Genomic DNA, 5,636 nt, shown 5'->3' with positions numbered 1-5,636 from the left:
ACCGCTCCTTTCATTTTCTAGGGGAACTGTAAGAAAAATCCGAGCACAGCTCTTGGCAGTCCTATAGAGAATGAATAGAACAGTGTGCGAATTTATGCTTTGCAACTTCATTCTACTGGAAATATAATTGCCTCGTTCTGGTGATCGGTGGTGGTCCCAGTGGTCGGACCCCATCAATCGATAAAGTTGTCAGTTTCCCGGTGAATCCAGTGTGGGGCACAAGCAGCTCGGTGGTAAGCACACTGTAACTGATGACCTTAGTATGCTTTCTGTTCTATTCAGTGTACTCGTTTTTACTTTTGGTGCCTTTTTTTTGCATCTTATCCTACATTTATGTATGTCTTGCACAGTTGCACTTTATGCACTGTCACTTTCTACTATTTATTAGCTATAGACCTGTTTGATGGTGCACTGTCACTTTATTATATTTTTTTGACATTTTGTGATATATTTCAGGTCTTTAGTTCTCACGTAATATACAGTACAGACCAAAAGTTTGGACACACCTTCTCATTTAAAGATTTTTCTGTATTTTCATGACTTTGAAAATTGTACATTCACACTGAAGGCATCAAAACTATGAATTAACACATGTGGAATTATATACTTAACAAAAAAGTGTGAAACAACTGAAAATATGTCTTATATTCTAGGTTCTTCAAAGCCGCCACCTTTTGCTTTGATGACTGCTTTGCACACTCTTGGCATTCTCTTGATGAGCTTCAAGAGGTAGTCACCGGAAATGGTCTTCCAACAATCTTGAAGGAGTTCCCAGAGATGCTTAGCACTTGTTGGCCCTTTTTCCTTCACTCTGTGGTCCAGCTCACCCCAAACCATCTCGATTGGGCTCAGGTCTGGTGACTGTGGAGGCCAGGTCATCTGGCGTAGCACCCCATCACTCTGCTTCTTGGTCAAATAGCCCTTACACAGCCTGGAGGTGTGTTTAGGGTCAATGTCCTGTTGAAAAATAAATGATGGTCCAACTAAACGCAAACCGGATGGAATAGCATGCCGCTGCAAGATGCTGTGGTAGCCATGCTGGTTCAGTATGCCTTCAATTTTGAATAAATCCCCAACAGTGTCACCAGCAAAGCACCCCCACACCATCACACCTCCTCCTCTATGCTTCACGGTGGGAACCAGGCATGTAGAGTCCATCCGTTCACCTTTTCTGCGTCGCACAATGACACGGTGGTTGGAGCCAAAGATCTCAAATTTGGACTCATTAGACCAAAGCACAGATTTCCACAGGTCTAATATCCATTCCTTGTGTTCTTTAGCCCAAACAAGTCTCTTCTGCATGTTGCCTGTCCTTAGCAGTGGTTTCCTAGCAGCTATTTTACCATGAAGGCCTGCTGCACAAAGTCTCCTCTTAACAGTTGGTGTAGAGATGTGTCTGCTGCTAGAACTCTGTGTGGCATTGACCTGGTCTCTAATCTGAGCTGCTTTTAACCTGCGATTTCTGAGGCTGGTGACTCGGATAAACTTATCCTCAGAAGCAGAGGTGACTCTTGGTCTTCCTTTCCTGGGGCGGTCCTCATGTGAGCCAGTTTCTTTGTAGCGCTTGATGGTTTTTGCATCTGCACTTGGGGACACTTTCAAAGTTTGCCCAATTTTTCAGACTGACTGACCTTCATTTCTTAAAGTAATGATGGCCACTCGTTTTTCTTTACTTAGCTGCTTTTTTCTTGCCATAATACAAATTCTAACAGTCTACTCAGTAGGACTATCAGCTGTGTATCCACCAGACTTCTGCACAACACAACTGATGGTCCCAGCCCCATTTATAAGGCAAGAAATCCCACTTATTAAACCTGACAGGGCACACCTGTGAAGTGAAAACCATTTCCGGTGACTACCTCTTGAAGCTTATCTTCAAAAAGGGGAAGAAGGTGGACCCAGGGAACTATAGGCCGGTGAGTCTGACTTCTATACCAGGAAAGATCTTTGAACAAATTATTAAACAACATGTATGTAAGTACCTGGATAAGAATGAAGTGATTAACCAGAGTCAGCATGGGTTTGTAACTAACAAGTCATGTCAGACTAACTTAATTTCCTTCTATGACAGAATCACTGACTGGGTGGATCAGGGAAATGCTGTAGATATAGTATATCTTGACTTCAGCAAAGCATTTGACAAAGTATCTCACACCATCCTTATTGAAAAAATGACCAAGTATGCAATGGACCAGGCAACTGTTAGGTGGATTCATAACTGGCTTAGTGATCGGACTCAAAGAGTGGTTGTAAATGGCTTCACATCCAGCTGGATGAATGTCTCAAGTGGGGTACCACAGGGCTCCGTCCTGGGACCTGTATTGTTCAACATCTTTATCAATGATTTAGATGAAGGAATTGAGGGTAAACTGATTAAATTTGCTGATGACACAAAGCTAGTAGGGATAGCTAATACTAGAGAAGAGAGAGGGAAGATTCAAAAAGACCTAAATAAACTGGAGCAGTGGGCAGCAACCAACAGAATGGTTTTTAACAGGGAAAAATGCAAAGTACTACATCTGGGCAATAAAAATGAAAAAAGCATATACAGAATGGGAGGAATAGAGCTAAGCAACAGTACATGTGAAAAAGACTTAGGTATACTAATAGATCATAGACTGAACATGAGTCAACAGTGTGATGCAGCAGCAAAAAAGGCAAATACAATTCTGGGATGTATTAACAGAAGCATACAGTCTAGATCACGTGAAGTCATTATCGGTCTTTACTCCTCTTTGGTCAGACCTCATCTGGAATACTGTGTACAGTTTTGGGCACCACATTTTAAAAAAGACATAGACAAACTGGAGCAAGTTCAGAGAAGAGCGACCAGAATGGTGACTGGTCTGCAAACCATGTCCTATGAGGAACGGTTGCAGGATTTGGGAATGTTTAGCTTGCAAAAAAGAAGACTGAGAGGAGACTTAATAGCTGTCTACAAATATGTCAAGGGCTGTCACATTGTAGAAGGATCATCTTTATTCTCATTTGCACAAGGAAAGACTAGAAGCAATGGGATGAAACTAAATGGGAGGAGACACAGATTAGATATTAGAAAAAACTTTTTGACAGTTAGGGTGATTAATGAGTGGAACAGGCGGCCACGAGAGGTGGTGAGTTCCCCTTCAATGGACGTCTTCAAACAGAGGCTGGACAGAAATCTGTCTGAGATGATTTAGTGAATCCTGCTTTGAGCAGGGGGTTGGACCAGATGACCCAGGAGGTCCCCTCCAACTCTACCATTCTATGATTCTATGATTCTATTAAGAGAATGCCAAGAGTGTGCAAAGCAGTCATCAAAGCAAAAGGTGGCTACTTTGAAGAACCTAGAATATAAGACATATTTTCAGTTGTTTCACACTTTTTTGTTAAGTATATAATTCCACATGTGTTAATTCATAGTTTTGATGCCTTCAGTGTGAATGTACAATTTTCAAAGTCATGAAAATACAGAAAAATCTTTAAATGAGGTGTGTCCAAACTTTTGGTCTGTACTGTATGTACTTGGGATACATTGGTAAACCAGCACTATATTCCTTACATTCTTTTAGTTTAGTTGTACACTCCGAGCTATTTATTTATTGATCATCCACTGTATTGGTAGTTTTTACTTTCATTATGATGTACTATCTAGTCTACTAATACCAGTCATTTTCCATATACTTATGATATATTTGTGCCCCATTCTTGTTATTCAACCTGTTGGATTTTGTCTTTCTTTTTATTGTTTTTTGGATCTTATATAATAAAGATGTTAATTTTTGGAATTATCGGTAGCTGTGTGATTTATGTATAGGTTGTTCTCATTTGGTGGTTACATAGCCGTTTATTTATTTCTGTGGTTTTTTGCTAACCCTGGCCTGGGTGTATAAATACCTGCTGTGTGCCAGAGGGAGGTGCCAGCGATATTCACATTATCCCTTGAGAAGGCTTGAGCAAGAGCAGTACTTCTTCCTCTCTAGTGCTAGAGGACATGTGCACATTTGTCTGGAGTCGTCTAAAGCTAAGCGATTTTCCCTTGTTTGTCCCCCTTGTCGTCTGTAGTGGTCAGTGGTGATCGACTAGCGTTCATCTCCTTCCTTCCCTTGCCAGGGCCCAACGCCAGGGAAAGACAGGGCGAGGTACGCGTGCGGCGACTGGTGAAGAGCCAATATAGAGACGTTAATGGACAGGGTGAGATTAGATCTACCTAGGAGGTCTCCACTCTCCCCTTTTCCTAGAGTCTGGGCTCCCTTTCCTGCTTTTCTTTGTGTTACACTAAGTCTTTCCTACACCTTGCGTGACAGGCCATAGTTAAAAAAAATAATATAGTCCTGGATACCCCCTTCCATTTACTGTATATCTGACAATAGCTTCAGAACTTTTGCTCTGTTTTTGAGAGTGATACCTTTGACAAAGCTTTAATGGGTTGTCCACAATTGAACAACTCATTTTAAATGACTCCAGTTTGCTTTATAAACTAAGAGAACAGCATACTTGCCTCACGGACTGGCACACTCTGGGCGCTGTGTCTTCTGGTGACCTTGTGGCATATTTATGTCATGCGAGAGCTGCAGCCCATCGTCAGCTGCTGAACTGTTCCGTCTGAGAGAATGAAGGCTGCGGCCCATCAGCGAATGTCGATAGGCTGCAACTCTTACGTCCCATAAACAATGTGATGAGGGGGGACGCAGTGCTCGGAGTTGAGCAGCGGTGCCGGTTCAGGAGGCAAGTATGCTTTTTCCTTACGCACACAAGGGGCATTTAAAAAGAATAACTGCTTTAAAGGGACTCTGCCAGCACAGAATGACTGTTCAGACCAAGTACAGGTACTTGGTGCTTCATGGAGTGGCCAATCATTTAACTACACCTTCCCACCTGCTCGTTTTCTCTTTATTGCTTCCCTTTTCTGGACCTATGAAGCCAGAGCTGTCAATCAAATAAGGAGGGAGGGTGAAGATTGAGGGAAAACAAGCAGGTGGGAAGGTGTATATAAATGATTGGCCCCACAGTGATGCACCAATCACCTGTACTTGGTTTGAACAGTCACGCTGTGCTGACAGAGTCCCTTCTAAGTCATCAAAAATTGCCTGGCAGGATGAATCCTGTTAGTGGATCTTAAAGGCTAGAGGATTCCTTTGCCTAAGGCTTTATTCACACATCAGTATTTTAGATCAGTATTTGTAAGCCAAAACCAGGAGAGTCTCCAAAACACAGAACAGGTGTCAGTCTTTCAATTAAGAGTTTTTCTCTGTAAGTTCCACTCCTGGTTTTGGCATACAAACACTGATGTAAAATACTGACCAAACACTGATGTAAGGAAGTCTAAGGGCTCATGCAGACGGCCATGCAAATCGATGCCGATATCAGACCGTAATGCATGGATTGGCTGCGGATCTCTCGACTACCTCATAGTAATACATGAAGTTGTCATGCTCAGATTGGGAGACCCGCGGCCAGTCTGTGCTCGGACATTTGCATGAGCCCTAATACTGATCTACATTGATGTCAGGGCCGAACGACTAGGAACATCCCAAGGTTTGTTACCTTCAATTGTGTATGTTAGTTGAATAATGGTGTCCTCAATGCTGAGTAATACAGGCAGACACTTATCCATCATGCAATACCATCAGGGAGGCATCTGATTGGCTCCAAAT

This window comes from Phyllobates terribilis, unplaced genomic scaffold (assembly GCF_046119375.1).
Source record: "Phyllobates terribilis strain yellow unplaced genomic scaffold, ASM4611937v1 Scaffold_5__5_contigs__length_657084704, whole genome shotgun sequence".
Classification (NCBI taxonomy): domain Eukaryota; kingdom Metazoa; phylum Chordata; class Amphibia; order Anura; family Dendrobatidae; genus Phyllobates; species Phyllobates terribilis.
This window is presented reverse-complemented; position numbering follows the sequence as displayed.